General features: G+C 43.7%; 1 protein-coding gene across 6 annotated transcripts in view; it reads right to left on the bottom strand.

Annotated features, from left to right (window-relative positions):
- Window positions 1-24804, bottom strand: part of gulp1b (GULP PTB domain containing engulfment adaptor 1b) — a 475365-nt gene that overhangs the window by 314445 nt on the left and 136116 nt on the right. For 2 of the 6 annotated variants that reach the window (XM_068035589.1, XM_068035592.1), the window contains exon 3: window positions 4985-5043. The exons of the other annotated variants lie outside the window; for them this stretch is intronic. The gene's annotated coding sequence lies outside the window, so the exon portion shown is untranslated. The remainder of the gene's footprint in view (window positions 1-4984; window positions 5044-24804) is intronic. 6 annotated transcript variants of the gene reach the window in all.

Here is a 24804-nt window from a genome sequence, read left to right as displayed (position 1 = left end):
CCATCAAGCAACTTTCTGGGACACTATGCCAAGACTTCACTGACACTGTCAGCATTTATTCTGAAAGTTCTCTAAGGAATTCACCAAAACAAGAGTGAGTGCTGTGCTACTCTTATTGGACAAATTATAGGAATCACCAGAATAAATGAATCATGCTATGGATCCCCTTTGGTCAGCAAGCAGAGCAGCACTAGCCACTGGAGGAGAGAGGGACAAGAGGGTGAGAAGGCATCCTTCTCCCACTGCGGGTACTGGACGTTCCTCCTCCTCCACGAGCTCCGCCCTCTCACTTGATCTCTGAGCCATCCTGAAACCTGCCACTGTATGTCAGCCAATGCACTCCACATCTTCAGTGGAAGGTGTGCGTGGAACCCATATATTGCTCCATGAAAACTGCGTCTAATCAGGAGTTGAGTGCTAGACCCACGGGTGTCTGTTTTAGCACTTCCAAGCAAGTTAAAATTATGGTAAATCAGCATTTCAGACCAAAATTACATGCTAACCCTGTGCTTTTTAAACAGGTGCATCTTATTAGCACAGCATCCCAGCTGATATAAATTTTCAGTTGACTATGGTTCATGGCAAAAAATAACAACAGCCTGAAATTCCACAAAACTTAATTTCCCATCAAAAATCCCCAAATCCCCAAAGATTCCAATCAAAAGACCTGCGCCGTAAGCAGCTGGTTTTCTTATGACATCGCCAAATATCCCTGCTCAAAAACAAGTACACAATCATAAAAACATAAAAGTACAGCTCAGCAAAAGAGAAATGAAAAAGCCTAATGCATATCACACACCATGAAAAGTACAGAGGCGGTTAGGAAACAAATCATGTATTCCAACTTTAATGCCAGAAGAGACCCAGAAATAATTTTTAAAAAGCACACCTTCACAGAGCATGTAATTTTTAGTTTAGTTTAGTTTAGAGATACAGCACTGAAACAGGCCCTTCGGCCCACCGAGTCTGTGCCGACCATCAACCACCCATTTATACTAATCCTACACTAAGCCCATATTCCTAACACATCCCGACCTGTCCCTATATTTCCCTACCACCTACCTATACTAGGGGCAATTTATAATGGCCTATTATAACCTATCAACCTGCAAGTCTTTGGCATGTGGGAGGAAACCGGAGCACCCGGAGGAAACCCACGCAGACACAGGGAGAACTTGCAAACTCCACACAGGCAGTACCCAGAATTGAACCCGGGTCGCTGGAGCTGTGAGGCTGCGGTGCTAACCACTGCGCCACTGTGCCGCCCCTTGTTAACTTATTCATTGTTTTGATCCATTTAACAAAAGTTAACCACAACCAAAGGTAATAAGCAGAATTCATGCGATTTTAAATAATTCCATAAGTACAATTATGCTTGCTATTCCAATATTGGACTTTTTTTTTTTTTGGAGTGAGTCAACTTTCTTGGGCATAGAATCTCCGAATTGTAACAGCATAGAAGCAGGCCATTCGGCCTGTCATGTCTGCGCTGGCTGTCTGAAAGAACTTGCCTGGTGTCACTCCCCCACCTTCTCCCCATAGCCCTGCACATTCTTCCTTTTCAGATAACAATCCAATTCCCTCTTGAATGCCTCAACTGAACTTGCCTCCACCACACTCTCAGGCAGTGCATTCCAGATCCTAACCACTTGCTGCACAAAAACTTTTCCTCATGTCGCTATTGCTTCTTTTGCCAATGACCCTAAATCTGTGCCCTCTTGTTCTCGAGCCTTCCAGAAATGGGAACAGTCTTTTCCGATCTACTCCGTCCAGATCCCTCATGACTTTGAACACCTCTATCAAATCTCCTCTCAATCGTCTCTTCTCTAAGAAAACCATCCCAACTTCTTCAATCTCACCAGTAACAGAAGTTCCTCATCCCGGGAACCATTCTCATGAATTTTTTCTGCACTCTCTCAAGTGTCTTCACAACTTTCCTAAAGTGTGGCACCCAGAATTGGACACAATACTCCTGTTGAGGACGAACCAGTGTTCTACACAAGTTTAACATAACTTCTGATGAAAGGTCACGGACCTGAAACGTTAACTCTGCTTCTCTGTCCACAGATGCTGCCAGACCTGCTGAGTATTTCCAGTAATTTTATTTCAGATTTCCAGCATCTGCAGTATTTTGCTTTTATTTAACATAACTTCCTTGCTTTTGTACTCTATGCCTCTATTAATGAAGCCTAATGTATGCTCTACTAACCAGTCTCTCAACCTGTCCTGCCACCTTCAATGATTTATGCACATAACACCCAGGTCCCTCTGCTCCTGCACCCCCTTTAGAATTCCTTTAGAATTGCACCCATTACTTTAGAGGGTAAAGAAGGCCGCATTCTTCCTACCAAAATGAATCACCACAATTACTACCAGAGGAAGGTGGAGGCAGTATTAAATTTTGCTTAATTTAAGATTGAATTCCTCCTATGAATACATTGAAGTAAAAACCAAAAAAATGCAGTTATCTCAGGAAGTCACCTGGCCGAACAGTCATATTATCTACTAAATTTAAAAGAAGGGAGCTTATTTCTGTGCACAGGGTTCAAATCAAACTTAGGTTGACCATAAAGGTGAAAATGCCCTCGGACATTTAACGAAAAAACTAAGTGTATAATATCATGCAAAAGCACAACAGAAAGAGATTAAAATAATGTTTTGAATATTTGTTTGGCTGCTTTTCCACAGCCAATCAGAATTGATAAATGACTGCTTCAAAGCATAGTGCCTTGGCATAGGTAAACTGTTGAGAAGCAAAATTTACCAGAAAACTGATTTAGCTGCTGAAGTGATTTCAATGCCAAAGAATTATTTTCTACCTGCCAGGCCTTGGCAACATTATCCAGAAGAATAGATTCAGCTTTCTCATTATAGGTCAATGACACCCAGCTCAACCTGGCTGCTCCTCCCCTCCCCATTAACCTGAATTTTGGTGTAACACACTCAAATTGCTAAAATAAAAGCAGAAAGCCCTGGAAAATATACAGCAGATGAGTTGAACATCTATAAAAGAAAAATACAAGTTATGACGTTTTGGGTTTATACCCTACATCACAGATGAATCTTGAAAGATAAGTTACTAAGATAGGGAAAAAGGGAAAGAAAAAGGGGGCCAGTAAAAGAAGAGAAAAATAATAATTTGATACCCTGATGAGAGAGAAAACTGAGCTGCAAACTCTTTAATAGAAGGCAATGAGATAATCAATGAGATGCTGGGGAAAGGAACAAAGGAATATGCAAAAGGCAGATGGAGAGGGGGGTAAACACAGAACGGGATATGCCCACACAAAGATAACAAACTAGGAAGCAACAGAGAAAGAGATGGAAAAAACACTGCAAATATGAAGCTAAAAATAAAAACATCAATGAAACATGACAGTCGCAGAAAGAGAGAAAAGAACAGATCCACACCATGGGCTTGTTACATTGTGAGTGATGTGTTCTGATCCATCCTTCCTCACCCAGGGACCAACAGCCCTGTCCCACCTCACAAACACAAGAAAATGGTGATAAAGTCTGAACTTGCTGAAGTCAGTGTTCAGGTCACAGTGCCAATCAGAAACATGAAATACTGTTCTTGAGTTATGCATTGAGCTTTGTTGGAACAGTGTATGAGATTACAAACAGAGGTCAGAGTGATAATCGAAAGGGGGTTTAAAGTGGCAAAGTGCAGGACAGTTAGGGTAATACTTGAAGAAATTTAACAATGTAAATGTACAAGAGAATGCACTGTGATGACATTAGATGATGAGCTAAGGTCTTACATTGGAAAGGCAGAAGCCACATTTGGTCAATTGACTAAGTATGTGTGGAATAAAAACACCCTGGCCCATTCTTGCATCACCCTTCCCTATGTTAACGCAGGAGATGCACAACCTGCCTTTTCATCTTCTCCCTTCCCACCATCCAAGGCCCCAAACACCTCTTCTAGGCGCAACAGCAATTTACTTCTACTTCTTCAAACTTAGTATACTGTCTTCACTGCTCACGATGCGGTCTCCTCTACAGAGGAGAGACTAAAAGCAGATTAGGTGATTGTTTTCTTAAACGCCTCCATTTACTACGCAAGCATAATCCTAAGCATCTGGTCACTTGCCACTCTAATTCTCCATCCCACTCCAACCTCTCTACACTGTTCAAATGAAGCTCAACATAAGCTTGAGGAACAGTACCTCATCTTTCAATTGGCACTTTACAGTCTTCCAGCCTCAACATCAATTTCAAAAACTTCAGATCATAACCATTGCTCCCATTTTGTCTGACAACAGGTGGTGGTAATGTCTCTACTATAACCATTTACACCTCCTCGGGACCCATTTTTGTTTCTTTTCCCATTGCCACCCCTTTTTGCCTTTCACCATCATCCTTCTTCTGGTTCTGATGAAAAGTTAACAGTTTCTTTCTCTACAGATGCTGCCCATCCTGCTGGGTGTTTCCAGTATTTTCTTTTTGTATTTCAGATTTCCAGCAGCCATAGTATTTTGCTTTTGTTTTAGTGATTGAACATCAAGTCACAAGTGTACCAAACGTGCATCATGAGCACTCTATGGCAACGGGAGCTGGACCACTGAAAGCAGTCATGAGAAGAGACTAAACTCTTTTTACATCCACTGTGTCCAGCTTATTCCAAGTATCAAGTGAGAAGACAAAATTCCTACAACCAAAAAGAACTTTAAAAAGCCAAGTTCCCAAGTTTAATCACCTACGTTAAACACAGTCATCTCCAGCAGCTTGGTCACTGATATCAGATGAAAGAAAATTTATTCAAAATAATGTTGAGAACCTTGTGAGGAGGCAGAATTGGACTGTCCATTCAAAATTTTGTGCCATGATATTCCCAGTACCTTTCCTAATGATATGGAAAGTCCATAAAGGACAGCAATAGTAAAACAATTCCATCGGCTTGAATGGGAATATCACAGGTTCTTCAGCTTCCTAGCAATCAACAAACCTCCAGAGAAAGTCATTTCATGTTTATGTTTACCTTACTGAAGCAAGGGTGAATTTTGTAGGTTATTCTCCACCTTTTTTTGTTGGAGGATGCTGTATAGGGGAAAGGAGAACAAGAAAAACATGAACAAAAATAGGAAGCAGTTCTACAACAGAAATGTAGCGGAAAATTTTGAAATCAAAATTCTGACTCAACATAAATAGGAGCTTCACAGGACTGTGACAGCAGTCCTATATGACTTGCCACTGAAAGATGCACCAGTTATGTGAATCCTTGGTCTTTATAGACACTCCAGGCGCAGCTTCACAAACCACTGACCACCTCCAGGCGCTTACCCATTGTCTCTCGAGACAAGGAGGCCAAAGAAGAAGGGTCCATGGAAGTGAAACTGGTCTACACCAGCAGCATTGTGAATCAGCAGTCAATTTTTCATTGCGAATGTCTTTATTTTCTACTGACTTGGAAAATGGAGCCAAGATTTTTAATTTCAAAGTAAAAGTGACTGTCAGACTGAGAAACGAGTCTCCAAAAAGAGTTTGAAATATTGTTCTGTGACCTTCAATAGAAAAAAATCGGGTCCAATGAAAAAAATCAGGAGCCAATTTGCACAATATTGGCATTGATCACTGATCAAACTTTTTGTTTCATTTAAAAACTGAGAGAAGGAAGAGGAGACTGAGATAATTTGATTATACAATTATGTCACAGATGCAAGGGGAGATAAGTAAATTCGAATCTAAAAAAAAAGTCTTGCATTTATAACATAATAGGCTTGGAATAAAAGGGACAGTGACAGCATAGATACAAAATTGGCTAACTGGCAGGAAACAGTGAGTAGTGGTGACTAGTTGTTTTTTGAACAGCAGCAAGGTATACGGTAGTGTTCCCCAGAGATCAGTACTAGGACTGCTCTGTTTCTTGATATATGACTTGGACATAGGTATACAGGGCACAATTTCAAAATTTGCAGATGATACAAGACTTTGAAGTGTAGTGAACTGTGATAGAATTCAAGAGGACATAGGCAGGCTGGTGGAATGGGCGGACACATGGCAGATGAAATTTAACACAAAGAAGTGCAAAGTAATATATTTTGGTAGGAAGAACAAGGAGCGGCAACATAAAATAAAGGGTATAATTCTAAAGGGGTGTAGGAACAGACAGACCTGGGGGTATATATGCACAAATCATTGAAGGTGGCAGAGCAGGTTGAGAATGCAGTTAAAAAGGCATCCTGGGCTTTATAAATAGCGGCAGAGTGTAAAAAAGCAAGGAAGTTATGATGAACCTTTACAAAACGCTGGTTCAGCCTCAACTTGAGTATTGTGCCCATATCTGGGCACTGCACTTTAGGAAGGATGTGAAGGATTTAACAGAGAGTGCAGAAAACATTTATGAGAATGGTTCCAAGGATGAGAGACTTCAATTACATGAATAGATTAGAGAAGCTGAGGTTGTTCTCCTTGCAGATGAGAAGGCTGACAAAAATCATGAGGGGTCTAGACAACCTAGGTAGAGAGAAACTGTTCCCATTGGCTGAGAGGTCAAAAACCAGAGGACATCAAATTAAAGTTATTGTCAAAAAAATCAAAGGCAACATAAGGAAAAACCTTTTTTATGCAGCAAGCAGTTAGGATCCGGAATGCACTGCTTGAAAAGGTGGTGGAGGCAAATTCAATAGTGGCTTTCAAAAAGGAATTGGATAAGCACCTGAAGGGAATAATTTTCAGGGCTTTGGGGAAAGGATGGGGGAGTGGAATTAGCTAAATTGATCTTGCAGAGAGCCAGCATGGGCTCGACGGGCCAAATGACCTCCTTCTGTGCTGTATTCCATTTCTTGCTTCATAGTTCCTTTCATGACCAGCAGATGTCCCAAACTGCTTTACAGCCAATGAAGTACTTTTGAAGTGTAGTCACTTTCGTAATGTAGGAAACACGACAGCCAATATGCACACAGTGAGCTCCTACAAACAGCAAAGTAATAATGATAAAGATAATTTGTTTTCTTTGTGATGTTGACTGAAAGATCAATATTGACCAGGGCACTGGGGATAACTCCCCTGCACTTCTTCGAAAAAATGCTGTTGGACCTCTTACATTTACCTGAGAGGGCTTTGGTTTAACGTCTCATCCGAAAAACAACATCTCTGACAGTGCAGCACTCCCTCACTGGGCAAATTTGTTCTAAATCTATGCCTGTCCCCAGTGGTATTGTGTTTAAAACATATTAATTCCCACCCACTACAAAACAAATTCTCTGACGTCATACCTTTATATCAATATAGCTGAGGAAAAAATTGTGATATTAAGAGAACTACTGCATTTAGATGTAGGTGAAATTATCTACAAAATATTTCATAAGGCAAGCTTTGTATTCACAAGAAATGAGTAGACAACTTCACCAATTTTTCCTCTCATCTCAGTTCTTTTTTCAAAGAGCTGACAGATGTTTGCAAATATGCAGCAGTCTAGCCAAGCAATTCTGAACTAATTCTCGGGATTTGCACTGGATTCCAGAAAACTGGATCCCAGTATTTCTTTTTTAAAGTCTAAGAATTGATTTGTCAAAGTGAAGTTACATCTAGAATGTTAAAGAACGTTCTAGGAAATCAGTATTAGTAAAAGAATAGTGCTAAGGAAATTAATGGGGTTAAAGACTGACAAATCCCCAGGATCTGATAATCTAAATCCGAGGGTACCAAAGGAAGTGGCCCTGGAAATAGTGGATGCATTGGTGGTCATCTTCCAAAATTCTATAGACTCTGGAGCAGTTCCTACAGATTGAAGGGTGGCAAATGTAACCCCACTATTTAAAAAAGGAAGGAGAGAAAAAACAGAGAATTACAGATCAATTAGCCTTACATCAGTAGTGGGGAAAATGCTAGAGTTTATTATAAAGGATGTGATAGCAGAACACCTGGAAAGCATAAACGAGATTGGACAAAGTCAGCATGGGTTTACGAAAGGGAAATCATGCTTAGCAAATCTACTGGAGTTTTTTGAGAATGTAACTAGTAGAATAGATAAGGGAGAACCAGTGGATGTGGTGTATTTGGATTTTCAGAAGGCTTTTGATAAGGTCCCACATAAGAGGTTAGTGCGCAAAATTAAAGCATATGGGATTGGGGGTAATATATTGGCGTGGATTGAGAATTGGTTGACAAACAGGAAACAGAGAGTAGGAATAAATGGGTCTTTTTCCGGGTGGCAGGCAGTGACTAGTGGGGTACTGCAGGGATCAGTGCTTGGGCCCCAGCTATTCACAATTTATATTAATGACTTGGATGAGGGAACTAAATGTAACATTTCCAAGTTTGTAGACGACACTAAGCTGGGGGGGAATGTGAGCTGTGAGAAGGATGCAAAGAGGCTCCAATATGATTTGGACAAGTTGGGTGAGTGAGCAAATGCATGGCAGATGCAGTATAATGTGGATAAATGTGAAGTTATCCACTTTGGTTGTAAAAACTGAGAGGCAGATTATTATCTGAATGGTGATAGATTGGGAAAGGGGGAGGTGATAGATTGGGAAAGAGGGAGGTGATAGATTGGGAAAGGGGGAGGTGATAGATTGGGAAAGGGGGAGGTGATAGATTGGGAAAGGGGGAGGTGCAACGAGACCTGGGTATCCTTGTATACCAGTCGCTGAAAGCAAGCATTCAGGTGCAGCAAGCGGTTAAGAAAGCAAATGGTATGTTGGCCTTCATTGCAAGAGGATTTGAGTAGAGGAGCAAGGATGTCTTACTGCAGTTATACTGGGCCTTGTTGAGACCTCATCAGGGGTATTGTGTGCAGTTTTGATCTCCTTATCTGAGGAAGGATATTCTTGCCATGGAGGGAGTGCAAAGAAGATTTACTAGGCTGATTCCTGGGATGGCAGGATTGACGTATGAGGAGAGATTGGGTTGACTAGGCCTATATTCACTCAAGCTCAGAAGAATAAGAGGGGATCTCATAGAAACCTATAAAATTCTAACAGGACAAGACAGGCTAGATGAAGGGAGGATCTTCCCGATGGCTGGGGAGCCCAGAACCAGGGGTCACCGTCGCAGGATACGGAGTATGCCATTTAGAACTGAGATGAGGAGACATTTCTTCATTCAGAAGGTGGTGGACCTGTGGAATTCTCTACCGCAGAAGGCAGTAGAGGCTAAGTCATTAAATATATTCAAAGGGGAGATAGATATATTTCTTAATGCCAAAGGGATCAAGGGATATGGGGAGAAAGCAGGAACAGTGTACCGAGTTAGACAATCAGCCATGATCTTTTTTGAATGGCGCAGCAGGCCCGAAGGGCTGAATGGCCTACTCCTGCTCCTATTTTCTATGTTTCTATTGTAGCATTTTGCCCCTTTCACCTTTGCCTTGGTCCTTTGTTTAAATTTGATGTCAAATTATAATTGATAATACCCCTACGAAATGCTTTGGGACATTTTACTATGTTAAATGTGCTATATAAATGCAAGTTATTGTGGTTCCTCAACAACTCCTCTCAAAAGCAATACATCAACATCAAACTGACAAGTTTGGAAGGCTTTGATCAATTACACTGAAAAGCTCCAGCCATGGGCATTGAGAGACTGCTGTTCAAAGCACTTCTTCTCTCAGAGTGCTTTAACTGCTTGACAGGTGATGTGCCTTCCAAGAAGTTGGCATTCACCTGTCTAGCACTTCACTTAACTGCAGTGACACCTACCTGCTATGAGCCTTCAGCATGGCATGGCATGGCATGCAGCTCTACCTTCTACCTCTGCTGAGGGTCAAGAACAGAGGCCACACCACAAATAACTGCTTCGACAGCAGGAGCAACAGCAGCTGCAGCAGCAACAACTGCCTTCTCCTCAGCCGCAAGCTCCTCCACAGGGCACATAGGATGATGGACATTGAGATCCAGCTGGAAGGAGGCGAGACCCCCCCCGCCCCACCCCACAACACAGGCAAAGGATCAGCTCTCTCGACATCTGAGTGCCAGCCCTCAGGCGGGTCAGGCTTTCACGGAAGGTCGCTGCTGACAACTGCAGCTTCCTGGAACAAGTCTTCCTTCCTAGTCGAGCAGATGAGCACGCATCGTCAATGGCTAACAGCATGCCTGTCAATGACCCCACCTCACCCTCGGTTTCTGCTTCTCATCGAATTATGTGCTCTCTTCTTCTGCAGGGAGAGAAAGCAGAGAAGTGTTGGTGCTCATAATGGCTTGTGTGCGGAGGAAGGAAGGACACCAATTGTGGACAGTGACTGTGAGGGCAATAGGCTGAGTGTAAGTATAAGCTGCTCAGATGGCGATGTGAGGTGCCTGCAGGGAGAGGAATGAGTGGAGCTGCAAGGTGTGTTGACTGGAGGTCTGCTGTTGCAGGGGAATGCTGGGCAGATTAGAGTGTGGGGCTTGGCACCTGAAAGTGTTATGCCACTCATCTGTCATGCCCTCCTGAGGTCCTGGATCCTCTTGGTGCACTGTATCGAGGTTGGAGGAAGCACACTTCTGCTGCTAACTTCCTCGGCCACTTCCATCCTCGCCTGCTAGGTTGGAGAGCTTGTTCTCTTCCCCCCATACTTGGGAGAGTTCACCTCACTGCAGCTCCTCAAATCCCACAACAGAACCTCCAGGTAAAAGTGAGAGACCTGAAAAGCAGCCTTCCCAGGTCTTCTCTCCATTCCTGTGGTTGCTGCAGCCTGAAAAATCCAAGTGTCATAAAATCATTACAGCACATTTGGCCCATTGAGTCTATACCAGCTCTCTGTACAGCAATCCAGTCAGTCCCATTCCCCTGCTTTATACTTGTGCCCTGCAAGTTTAGTTCCTTTGAGTGCTTATCCAATTTCCTTTTGAAACCACTAATCGTCTCCGCTTTCACCACTCTCGTATACAGTGAGTTTCATGTCGTTACCATTTGCTGCGTAAAAAACCTCTTCCTCACATCCCCCCATATCTCTTGCCCAAAACCTTAAATCTGTGTCCTCTCGTCCTTGTATCATCAGCTAATGCAAACATCGTTTTTCTTTGTCTACCTTATCTAAACCTGTCATAATGTTGTAGACCTCAATCACATCTCCCCTCAACCGCCTTTGCTCTAAGAGAAAAACCCCACCTTCTTCAACCTCACCTTGTAGGTAATTTCCCTCAATCCTGGTAAATCTCCTCTGCATGCTCTCATGGAGCTTCACATCCTTGTTGAAGTGTGGTGACCAGAACTGAATGCAATACTCCAGTTGTGACTCAACCAGAGCTTTATAAAGGTTCACCATAACTTCCCTGCTTTTGTTCTCAATACTTCTATTTATGAAGTTCAAGATTCCATGTGTTGACCACTCTCTCAATATGTCCTACCACCTTTAAAGATCGATGCACATTAACCCTGAGGTCCATCTGTCGCTATACACCCATTAGAACTGTGCCATTAAATATATATTGCTTCTCCCTATCCCTCTGTCAAAATGCTTCACTTCACACTTGGTATTAAATGTCATCTGACACTTGTCTGCCCATTTTGCTAGTCTATCTATGTCCTGTTGCAGTCGATTGGTATCATCCTCACTGTCTGCCACACCCCCAAGTTTGGTGCAGCAACTTTTGGAAATATTACTCTGTATCCCAATGTCCAAGTCATTTATATATATCAAGCAACACAGTTGTCCTAGCACTGAATCTTGGGGAACACCACTGTCTACCATCCTTCAGACTGAAAAACATCTATTTACCACAATGATGTAAAAGCAAAATACTGCGGATGCTGGAAATCTGAAATAAAAACAGAAAGTGCTGGAAATACTCAGCAAGTCTAGCAGCATCTGTGGAGAGAAACAGAGTTAACGTTTCAGGTCTGTGACCATTCATCAGAACCATTTACCACAACTTGTTTTCTGTCCTTTAGCCAATTTTTTATCCAAACTGACACTGATCTTCCTACTCAATGAGCCTCAGTTTTGTTAACCAGCCTTTTATGTGGTACTTCGTCAAATGCTTTCTTAAAATCCATGTTGACAACATCCATTGCTTTCCCTTCATCAACCTTCTCTGTTACTTAATCAAAAAACTCAATTAGATTAGTCAACCACGATCTGCCTTTTACAAATCCATGCTGGCTCTCTGGAATTAATTGAAACATCTCCAAGTGCCTGTTAATTTTTTCATTAATTATTGTTTCTAAAATCTTACCCACTTGACTGGCCTATAGTTTCTAGGAATGTCCTGACACCCGTCATTAAACAAAGGTGTTACATGTGCCGCTTCCTAATCCGCTGACACCTGCCCCGTTGGCAAGCCCTTCTGCTATCTTCACTCCAACAACCCTTAGCAACCTGAGATGTAAGCCATCTGGACTAGGTGACTTATCCACTCTAAGCATAGCCAGCCTTTCCAGTACATTTTGCCTATCAGTTTTCACTCCATCCATTACCTCTTCCATCTCCGCTTCTACCAATATTCTGTCAGTATCCTCTTCCTGAGTAAACACCAATGCAAAGCACTCATTAAATATTCTAGCCATGTCCTGTGCCTCTCAGCATATTGCACGTTCTTTGTCTCTAACAGGCTCCACCCTGCCTCTTACTACCTGCTTACTATTTACATGCTGGCAGAAGATTTTTGGGTTATCTTTTGTGTTAGCTGCCATTCTGTTCTCACATTCTCTCTTTGCCAGTATTATTTTCCACCTCACTTCCCCTCTCAACTTATTGGGAGGAATTTAATGGACGCAGGCCATTTAATGGGAGACGGGATGGGAGGCGGGGGTGCCCATAGAACTGTGACGGAAGGAGGGGGGGTCGATTGCACCTCGCCTTCCCATCACCATGCAATTAAGTCAGGAAGGGATAGGTCGAAGAAACCCTTCCCGCTCAGAGCCAATTGACAGCCATAAATGGCCAATTAATAGCCACTTACCGCTGCTGCTGGAATTACACCAGTGGTGGGGAGGGTCACCCAGTAAAAACAAGGTGACCTCCCTCTGGACTGGGGGGAGGAGGTCTCCTCCATAGGCAATGTGGCCCACAAAGGGTGCCAGGCAGCAAAGGCTGCCCCTCCGCTAACCCCACTGCTCTCAATGACCGCCCTCCCCCATCGCTGAGGCCTACTGGACTGGTCCCAGTGACTCCACCACACTCACCTGGGGTCTAGAGCTCCAATGATGGTCCTGGTCCCAGGCCTGATGATTTACCAGTAGTAGCTACCATTCCCAGTGGTGCTGTCGATACCACTGAGCTGCCTGTCCTCTGATTGGCTGGCAGCTCTGGAAGGCGGGAATTGTGCTGGGGGTGGGGGGTGGCTCCAAAGAACCATGGTGGGGTTCCCCTCGCCTTTTCGGCCCGTCATCAGGACCCCCGCCGGCTCCACTAAATTCAGCCCATTGTATTTGACCTGGCTCTTGCTTAAAGAATTCACCTAGCATGCATCATACACCCTCTTTTTTTGTTTCAACAAATACTGTATCTCCCTTGTTATCGAAGGAGCCCTGGCATTGTTTCCCCTGCAGTGGAAGCTCAAACAGAGGTCATGAGATCCATGGGTGCTGGCATGCAGGCTCAAGCTGCTGCCATCGTGGATGCCTCACCAGGCATGCAGGCTCTCACAGAAGTCTGGCAATTTGTGCTCCAGCAGATGACAAGGATTGCTGAGGTGACCACACCCCATCACCCCCCACAATCCCTGTGGGAGTGACAGTGGCTCCAAGGAGCACAAACCTGGTGTCCTCTCTCAGCATGACAGTATTCATGCTCCCACCACTGTCACTCCATTAGTATAATTGATGTTGCCTCTCAACCAGCCAGTCCAGACTGCCGCCGCCTATGCCAAAGTGGTGCAGTCTGAAGCAGGCTCTCAAGACACAGAGCTGCTGAAGAGCGTCCGCTCAGGCCATCTGCAGTCTTCACCAGGAAAAGTCAGCAGCTTTCCACCAGCCATCCTGCAGCTAGTGGGGGGAGCACTAGCATAGGAGCACTAGGCCAGGCAAGGACAACCGCAAGACAGACACTAAGGGGATGCACAAAGGTGATTAGTTCAGTGTTTTTTGTATTATTAGTGCATTGTCGGATAAAGTTGTTATGTGAAGTTTTTTGCTGTTGGTCTTTACTGAGTGATATTGGCCAAGGAGACTTTGTCCTGAGGAGTCAGAAATCGATGTATTGTAAGGGGATGGTGGGTCTATGTTGGGGGTGGGGAAGTTCCTTTGTTATGAACGCCGGACTTTGTAACATGATTATGTTTTAAAAATTGTGATTTTTAAAAGTTTAAGATGGAGTCTGGAAGGTCAGGTGACCTTACATCCACTCTGCTCAAGGGACATGACAGATCAAAGACTTTTTTGAAAAAAAGAGACTGCAGGGGTAACATCTGAACAATTGGTTTCGCCCTCCCAGACTTTCTACTTGTATACAAGGGGGTCAGTAATTCTGAAGATGCAAAGTCCGGCTGATAACACCTGGGAACAATGGAAGGCCCAGGTGGCTCTGTGAAACCAGACTTCTGGACTTTGCATATTGGAACAGGACAATAAGCTATTGACTTTTGAGTCCAGATAAATTTAACAGGTTTTCTGAAGGAAGGCAGGCTGTAAGAGGGGAAACCAGCAGTTGCAGCCTCAAGGCAGGGAGTAAGAAGGGAACCCAGTCATTGCAGCCTTAGAGCAGGCTGTAAGGAAGACAGCCAGTGGTCGTAGCCTTGAGAAAGAAAGAGAGAGAGAGAGATGGAGAGAAAGAAAGAGACAGGGAACACCTGCTCTTGGAAGCCTGAGACAGTGAAAGGCTTTGGGGATTTGAACCTGTTTGGAAAGTTGAATCTTAGGGAGAAGTAGAAAACCAACCGGATCACCAGGAATTGCCTTATTCAGACATCCAGGTCGGAAGTGCTCGGAGAAGTGAGCAAAGAGGACATTGTTTTTTGAAAAGGTCTGGGAGATCCAACCCATTGCTACTGGGAGGAGTTTGGGACTTTTAACCACACAGGATTTCACCATCAAAAAGGACTGTAACATATAAGTGTGGTATGAGGTTTTCAAGTATTTTAATAAGTAAAGAAAATACCTTTCTTTGTAATCTGGGGTATCAGATTATCAGATACTTGCAAAATACTATTTAGTTAATGGGGATTTCTTTCAGTTGTCATAATACAAGTCTTAAAAAATGAAATCTTGTGTAATTCTTTAAATTGGTCTGGGGGTTCATATCTTGTATTTTTATGTGGGCTCCTCCCAGCTTTCTCTTCTTCCTCCCGAGGTGGCCTCCAGATCCCAGGAGGTAGTGGCCGGTCCCTCATAATAGTTAGGTTGTGGAGGACACAACATGCTACCACAAACATGAAGACCCTCTTGGGCATGCACTGCAAAGATCCCCCTGGGTGATCTAGGCAGCGAAATCTCTGATTTAACAGGTCAATGGCTTGCTCCACAGTGTCATGTGTGGATCCACGACTCTAATTGAAGAGCTTCTCACCTCATGTGGTAGGATGGCGGAAAGGGGTCATGAGCATGAGTGGAGGGGCTAGCCCTGGTCTCCGAGTAGCCATCATGTTGTCTGCCTTGGAAGTCCGAAGGTGGTGGCTAGTGCATACTGTCAAATGAAGAAAGCATCATGGGTGCTTCCAGGATAACAGGCATTCACAGTTAAGAATTTATTGGTTTGGTTGCACACAACTGCCCATTTACTGAATGGCAGCTCTTTGCAGTGTCGTTCCCCACTGACATGGGGGGGCCCACAGATCCATGTGCTCTAGTCAGTCAATGGCACCATGGACCATCAGGAAGCCTGCTATCCTGGTGAAACCATGTACCCTCTTATCTCAGTCTTCCCTCCTCCTCCTGTAGAGCACCTCTGTCACCTCATGCTGCTTCTATGGACGGCGAACTGTGAGATGTTGCTAATATCGCCAACTGCCACCTGGAAGGAAGTGGTTGTGAAGAAGGAAAGGTGATCTTCTCAGTCACTAGGAGGGCCATCCTCACCCTAGTTTGAGGCACCTGTTCTTCTTGAAGAAGGTAACACAACTCCAGCACTACCTCCTTAGTAATGTGAAGCCTCCTCATGCTCTACTCCTGGCTTATCCCAAGGTTGGAGTGGTGCTCCTGGAAGACCCTCTAGGGGGATGACCTTCTAAGGAGAGCACTCCTTCTCCCCGCACCCCCCACCCCACCCCGCCTGTCCTGTGAATGAGTGGCACTGCAACTACTGTCCCCTAATCATCAAAGGCAACGTAATTCTCTCAGCTTTTCTGTGGTCAGCAGAAACCTTCACACTCACCACAGTGCTTCCACCAACTTTGACTGAGCACAAGGAAGTCAAAAGCACCTAAGCTGCAACTTGTTGAATGACCCTTTTAAAAGGCCAGAACAGGATCTATCTTGCATTCTTACACTTGTAGTTTCAGGAGTGATAGGAAAGGTGCTCTCTGCAGATTCAATGGTCAATTTTTGTATTCGTGCAGCCCATTGATGATCTTGCCCTGTCAACTGCTTTGGGTGCATGCAAGGGATGCACCTGCAGCACAATTTCAATTGCCCAATGCCACGCAACCTGTTAATCTTGTCTGGAAAATGTCAAGACATGATAATGTGGTTAAGCAAGCTGTGATAACGACAAAAGTAGTTAAACATTTGACAAACTTAAACATGGTCTGTCTGACACCTTATGCTGAAATAGCAATTACATAGTATTGTGGTTCATAACATGTGCTGAAGTTTAAAGAGCAAGTCATTATGTTGAGAAGTGAATTAATGGTCTAACCATATGTGTCAATGCCTTGGAAAAGCAAATGTGGCTACATATCTTGTAAAGTGTTTAGAATTTGTTGTACTGGGAAATGCTATGCAGAATTGTGACCTTTGGAATCTTTTGCAAGAACTGTTAAGAAGAACAGGGCAAACATGTGCAGGTCTGTGGACTGAAATGTAAAGGGATTCTATCAGACTAAGCCAATCAGATGAGAGAGATTGGGATACACCCTAACATGGTAGCCCAACAGAAAAGAGGATAAAAGGTGAGGCACTTCGAGACAACGGTGCACACCAATAGAAGGATAAAAGACAGTCAACAGAACACTTGAAGAGATGGTGCCACAGCTATCCGGGAGGCAAGGACCAGAGTCACAGAAGACACAGCTGTATATTGTTGCCTATGTTAAGTACCGCATAGTTCAACTTGTGTTGCTTAATAAATCTACTGTCACTCAATCACAGTCTGTACGTGTGATCCTTAATCAGTCATGAACGAGTCTCAAAATCTATGAATCTAACAAGACTACGATTATTTGAGAGACCTTCTGTGTCGCATACTGAAGAGCCACGCTGGACCAGTCAAGGCAGTGGAAGCGCATTTTCAGCAAGCCAACGGTGTGTTTGATGATGACTCTGGTGAATGCATGAGCAGTATTGTATCGCTCTTCTACTGCACATTGGGGATGTCTCGCTGGTGTTATTAACCATGTCCAAAGGGGGTAACCCTGGTCACCCAGGATCCAGCCGTCAACTTCAGCTTGTGCTTCAAAAACTCCTGACAGTTGAGTCTTGCAAAACGTATGCATCGTGACAGCTCCCTGGGAAATGAGCACAGAACTGCATGATTTGTCGCCTGTGGCCGCAAACCAATTGAACGTTCAAAGAGTGAAAGCCTTCACGATTGACAATGCAGCAGGCTGGTCCCATGGAGCTCTTATGGCCACGAGTGCGGTCAATTACACCTTGCACTCTCGGGAAATGAGCAATGGCAGCAAAGACTGCTGTCCTTGCTGCCTGGCTGTCCTCGTCTACCAGAAAATAAACAAAATCATTGGCATGACAGAATAGGGAATTGGTCACTTTTTTTACGCACCTCTAAATCACAGTCTATGAGATGCCACATATGTCACCTATTGAGCCCTGGAAAGCACCGCTCACAAAAAAATTGAGTGCAGCAGTCACCTTGAGGGCAACTGGCATGTGTTTCCACTAAAACCATGTGGTTGCAGGTCATGCTAAATGAGTCCGCAAATTTCAGTGACCATGTCATGTGACATCCTCAGGCATGTCTGACATTGCCTCGCCGACCCGAGAATTTGGTGACGCACCAGAGTTCGTCTTCTATGATGCCTTCCCTGTTGGGCTTCATCCTAAGCTGTCTTTCCATCTTGTGCTGCCTACTGCTGGCGTTGTGGCATCGAGCGGCAAGAACCCTCCTCTGTCGCATCCTCTGCTCTTCTTCCTGACGTAGTAGAAATATTGAGTGTATGAGACCCATATCTTTGCAGCTCTGCAACTATTATAATGAGACAAGCATTAATTTGCAACGTTGTTTTGACACGGATCTCAACCATGGAAGTAATGAGTGGACAACTTCAGTATGCGCCTAACATTGTACACAGCCTCAAATCTACCCTCCCACTTCGATTTGCAATTCTAAAATGGCCACGTGGTTTACAATCTCAATCGGAATAATGGTGGGCATTACAATTGATGTGAGTTTTACCACCATCCACCCGCCACCTTCCAGCCTGCACCCATGACCCTTGACCCACAGGTTACCTTATACCTTGCCTCTGTGGCCCTTGAAATTCCCCCCATTACCTTGGGCCGGATCCATTCCAATGTCAGCCTTCCTTCTGCTGAAGAGTTCAAGAAAGAAAACCACTGACTTCAGACACAACTACACAAAGCTGACTGGTGCACCCCACCTTTAAACAAATGTGAATCGGGTGTCACGAAATTCCTTTGCACCGCTGACTGAATCTGGCAGGTAGGACTTAATTTAAAATAATTATAAGGTAATGAGTATTCATGCTATACAAATGTATGGAAAGCTGGAACCCACCACAGGATGGTGTGAACCCCAACCTGCCGCAAACACGCCACTGACTTAATCTCAAAAATATAACCTGCCGACAGGAATGCTAAAAATCACCTCTCGCCTAATTAAGTCACCCCGCCCGCTATGAAAGCTGGTCTTGCAGGAACCATAAAAAATCCCCCCCTTGGGCGGGATTTCAATTTGCGAATCAGAGCCCCGACATCAAGATGACTTCCAGTTCCCGACCCTGCGGCAATGTGGGAACGCGCATGTGCCACTATTTTGATATGCAAAGCACTTAAATTGACCAGGAGTTGTGTTTGCTACCCAATTAGTGGTAGTGGATGCAGGAGACAGGTGGAACCAATCCAGAAGCGGGACAGATTTAAAGGGCAAACAGCAGCCATTGCTGAGGCTGCCGTTTGGCCACAAAATGGAAGCACAATCTGAGCAGAGGGCAGTGGGCAGGGAGGACCGCATTGCTAAAGCAGCCCCCCATTTTTCAAACAACTTACTGGAGGCAGTGAGTGCACAGAGGGACATTCTCTTTCCTGTCAGCGGCACCAGGAAGCCCACAAGACTGACCAAGAGGGCATAGGTGGCGGTGGCACATGACGTCAGCAGCAGAGAAGTGGTGAGGAGAAACTGGATGCTGTGGCGGAAACGCTTCAGTAACCTTCTTAGGTCTGGCAAGGTGAGTTGCAACAGTCCCAGATGCTATGCCTCCCAGTCAGCTATCACCAGAGTGTCAAGGACAGGGGCACCCTGAGGATGCATAGAGGTGTCCTCACCATGGGAGAGAAGTGTGCTCTGGTGCCCTGCTGACCTATAAACATATGTCAGAAACCTAGTGCTTCGGGTCAGGAGACTGGAGCACAGACTGCAATGTCGTATGTGAATGACAGGCTGCAAGCGGAGAGGGAGGGAGGCATTGTCCTAACAGCATCATTCTTCACCTTGCAGGCCGAAAGGGAATTGAATGCTCAGGTGAATGAGAGGGCACATCTCGAAGGTGGGCTGGCACAGCTCCCGGTATTGACACAATTGGAGGAGCAGGCGTTTGATACAGGCAGAGTGTCCAGCCTCAGGGACACTGGGAACAGAGAAGCAGGAGTCCGCCGCAGACAAGGTGAAGACATCTCAACATCTCAAGGTTCAGGGGATGGATGGCAATGCTCCCCGTGCAACCAGCTGTCATCGCATAAGCTGTCATCTCATCATTTTAAGCAGTAGAAGCATCTGTTGGCTATACTGATCTCTCATCACCATTTTCTCTAATGTCTCCGAAAGGGTCAGCTGCAGAGGGACAGGAGGCCACGTGCAGAGAACAAGGTCACAAGCACTTAGAGGAGGAAGACACCTCAGAGCTTGATCCATCACATCTTACCTGTGCGCCCTCCACCAGAGCAGATATAGTTCCAAGTCAGGAGGGAGTGTGGCTTGGAGGGGAACTTGCAGGTGGTGGTGTTCCCATGCATCTGCTGCCCTTGTCCTTCTAGTTGGTAGAGGTCGCAGGTTTGGAATGTGCTGTCTAAGGAGCCTTGGTGCATTACTGCAGTGCATCTTGTAGATGGTACACAGTGTTGCCATTGTACATCAGTGATGGAGGGAGTGAATGTTGTGGATGGGGTGCCAATCAAGCGGGCTACTTTGTCCTGGATGGTGTCGAGCTTCTTGAGTGCTGTTGGAGCTGAAGTTCAGGCAGGTTGCCTCTTCTGGCTCCCCTCAGCACCTTCTGAAATCTTAGCGTGCTGGTCTCACATTGGAAAACCAGCATGCTGACCCGGGTGGGAGAGGGGGTGGGGCAAGGGGGAGGGGGAGGGGCAGGTTTAAGCAACCACCTGCCATTGAACCCGACCTCTCAAACAATCCAAAATCCTGATCCTTGTGTCCTCCTCACAGCTTACCTTCTCACCGAGCTTTGTATCATCAGTAAATGTGGATACATTACACTCAGTTCCTTCATCTAAAATCATCAGTATAGATTGTAGACAGCTGTAGCCCCAGCAGTGATCCTTGCAGCACTCCACTATTAACAGTTTGCCAACCAGAAAATGATTTGTTTGTTCCCACTCTCTGCTTTCCATCCTTTTACCAATCCTCAGTCCATGCTAATATATTACCCCCAACCCCTTGAGCCCTTATCTTGTCTAACTTTCCTGTGGCATTTTATCAAATGCTCTTTGAAAATCCAAATATACTGCAACCACTTGTTCCTCTTTATCTACCCTGCTAGTTACATCTTCAAAAAAAGTCTTGATACATTTGTCAAATACAATTTCCTTTTCATAAAACCATGCTAACTCTGCCTAATCATATTATGATTTGCTAAGTGCCCTGTTACCACTTCCTTAATATTGGACTCCAGCATTTTCCCAACAACTGACGTCAGGCTATGTGGCTTGTAGTTCCTCGTTTTTCTCTCTCACTCCTTTCTTGAATAGCTTCTGTTTTTAAATAGAGGGTTTAAAAAAAATACACATTACACATTGGATTTCTGTGACAATTTTCAAAACAAAATTCGTATTTATTCTGAAAAAAGGGAATTAGATAATGACTTGAAAAAAATAAATATTTATCAGTATGAGGAATAATCAGGAGAGTAGGATTAGAATAAACAGCTCAGGTACAGAGAAAGATAGGAGAGACTTGATGGTCCAAAAGTCTGTTACTGTGCTACAATGTACTGTGATTCTACATTATTGCAGTTACAACACATTGAGAAGGAGATAAAATAAAAAAAAATCTAAATTAATGGGTAGATATTTTTCACTGAAATTGGAAAAAATACAAGAGTCTCTTTGGATGAATAATCAAAACAAAAACTATTACAATGAGGCAGGTAATATATTTAATCGCCTGATTTAAAAAAAAACTCTGGAAAGATGTGAAAAATAAAGTCATCTCACTCAGGCTATAAAAAAGATTTAGCAAGACAAGTGGCAAATTTGAAGATAATGGACTGGAATGTGAATAAAGAAACTTACAGAAAGATAGGAAAAGAACTGATTCATTCTCAGGATTGGGGTGTCACTGGCAAGCTTGGCATTTACTGCCCATCCCTAATTGGTCTGATAAAGCAGAATGATTTGCTCGGACCTTCAGAAGGCAGTTAAAAGTCAACCACACTGGTTTGGGGCTGGAATCACATACAGGCCAAACCAGATAAGGACAGTAGGTTTTCTTCCATAAGAGAAGAACAAACTCAGTTTCATGATCATTTCTTTGTTTTACTGAAACCAGTTTTTAATGTCCAGTTTTTGTTTTACACTGAACTCATGGTGTGACTTAAACTCATGTTCTCCAAATTATTAGTTCAAGTCACTAGATTACTAACTCAATATCATATCAACTACACTACATTCCCCAGATAATTGCAAACGTCAGTATTCAGAAGAGAAATTACCGACTCCTTAAAAAAAAAAGGCAAAATACCATTCAAGAAATTTGGGTTGAAATGGTATGCACTACCATGTGCTGTGTAAGAAGGCTGTCACGCAGGCCCCCACCTGCCAAGAATGAGGCATATTAATTTTGTCATATGAACATTGATTTTAAACTTGCTAGGAAGAAGAGAAGGCCTGTTACAAGGGCTGCCAGACACTTAGTTGAAAAGCATTTGCATACTAACAGACAATGCTTATGGAGACAAAAGGACCATTCCCTGACACATTCAATCCACAATGGATTTTGATCACCAGACATTGAAGGTGTAGGGAAGAGCATTCCAGAGACTGCTAAGGTGATACAATCCACAAAAGCCACGACTGGTTAAACAAGCTGATCATATGACTAACTGGTTGGTCCAGGCTTTTTTGAACTAACCACAGAGTTTTTGAACTCCGAAAGACTGTTTGCTCCTGGAGTGAGAAGACCTCTCCTGTCTGCTCCCATCTCTTTCTCACAAGCCTCTGGACCCACCGAGGACACATGAACTTCAAGAGAGAAAAGTCTCCTACATCGAACAAGGTTTAAGAATAATACTGGGCTCCAACGAAAAGCAAGACCTACCTACAATCAAGGACTCTACAGCGAGCTCAAAGAGCAGTAACTAAAACTATCTGCAGATATTGCCTCAAACTTTTCCACTTTATTTCTTCTACTTTTTTCTGTCTCTATTTGCATGTGTGTATTGCATATGCATGCTAGCATAGGCGCGTCATGTATCCGTAGGCGTTAAACGAAATAGAGTTTAAGATTTATAAAGTTCAACTTTTTTTCTTTAAACCGAAGAAAACCTGTTTAGCTAGTTTCTTTGCCTTATAATTAGAGGTTACTGAACAAGGATTCACTAAGGGGGAGCTAAAAAAAATGGTGTGTTTAAAATTAAAACCTATTACAGTAAGACCAGGTGAAGGCTGAGAGGGAACCCTAACCGCTTTCTCACCTGGTCGTAACAAAGGCCAAAGTCAGAAAGATTGAAAGCACTAATGAGGTGGTAATAGGATGCTAAATGCCATGATCATGTTGGTAGACAGAAGAGAAATGTTCAGCAAAGTCAGCAAATCAGCAGACAGGTGGTCATACTTACAGCAAACGGAATACAAACAGGAAGCTGTACACGTAAATTGTTGTCTTACATGGAAAGATGGTAGTGTAAATATGCAGCAAATAGGAAGATTTTTTCCTGCTTCGGTTGCATAATAAAAAGCATGAAAAGGAAAGAGAAGCCAGAAGTGACTGTGATGGAACACTGATTCAGGTAATTGTGTCTGGAAAACAGAGAACATATGATGGCAAATGGAACAATGTGCTTACTGCAGGGTCAAAATCTAGGTGGTAAATGGCTGAATATAGGCTAGGAAGAATAACAAAGCTAATGAGACGAGATGTAAAAAGAAAAGAGACCTAATCCTGAAAGTAAATGAGTGTGCAAACACAGAAGGTACAAGCATACACTAACCAAGGTCTCATCAACCAGAGGTGAGGAAAATCTGTCAGAAGACAAATAAAGTAACAGCACAAAAACAAGAAATGCTGGAATCACTCAGCAGGTCTGGCAGCATCTGTGGAAAGAGAAGCAGAGTTAACGTTTCGGGTCAGTGACAGCACATTGAAACTAAATACTACTGCAAAAGTGAAATATATTTATGCAGTGTTCAGTAGGAGCCGCAAAAGGTGTATGGGTCACTGTTTTGTTTAATGTTAAAAATAGTCATTTACTAAGTATTTTAACAGTTATAGTTCCTTCAAGATTTAAAAAGGGGATTACATTTTCAAGATATCCCATAGTAAGTGTTACGATTAAGGTTATTCTGTTGGTCCTTTAGTTGACAATCCAAAAAAAATCACCTGAATCTCGAAACATACTCTCATCTGATCAGCTCATTTTATTTTTATAATGTGGATGTGGGCTTGTTGCCCTTGACAACTGAGCAGCTTGCTAAGGCAATTCACAGGGCAGTGAAGAGTCAACCACATTGCTGTGGTCACATGTAGGCCAGACCAGGTAAGGTCAGCAGATTTCCTTCCCTAAAGGACATTAGGGAACCAAATGGGTTTTTTATGACAATTGATAATTTCATGGCACCATTACTGAGAATAACTTTCAAATGCAGACTTTTTATCAATTAATTAAATTGATTAATTAATTGCATTTAAATTCCACCAGCTGCTATGGTGGGATTTGAACCCATGTACCCAGGGCATTAGCCTGGACCTCTGGATTACTAGTTTAGTACATAACCACGATGCAAGCGGTGGTGTTGGCGATCCCCAATGTGAATTAATGCTACAATTCAACCACAAGGTAATAAAACCATTGACAAGTAATGAGTCAATAGTGAGACAGCAATGTGGTTAACTCTGACATGCCCTCTGAAATGGCCTAGCAAGCCACTCAGTTGGACCGAACCACTACAAAGTCAATAAAAGGGAATGAAACCTGACGGACCACCCGGCATCGAACTAGGCACCAGAAACAACAACGGCAAACCCAGCCCTGTCGACCCTGCAAAGTCCTCCTTACTAACATCTGGGGGCTTGTGCCAAAGCTGGGAGAGCTGTCCCACAGACTAGTCAAGCAACAGCCTGCCATAGTCAGAATCATACCTTACAGACAATTTCCCAGACACTGCAATCACTATCCCCAGGATAGTGCCACCAGCAGG

Source organism: Heterodontus francisci, chromosome 7 (assembly GCF_036365525.1).
Source record: "Heterodontus francisci isolate sHetFra1 chromosome 7, sHetFra1.hap1, whole genome shotgun sequence".
Taxonomy (NCBI): Eukaryota; Metazoa; Chordata; class Chondrichthyes; order Heterodontiformes; family Heterodontidae; genus Heterodontus; species Heterodontus francisci.
Note: the sequence above shows the minus strand (reverse complement) of the source record. Positions and strands in the feature narration are given on the sequence as shown.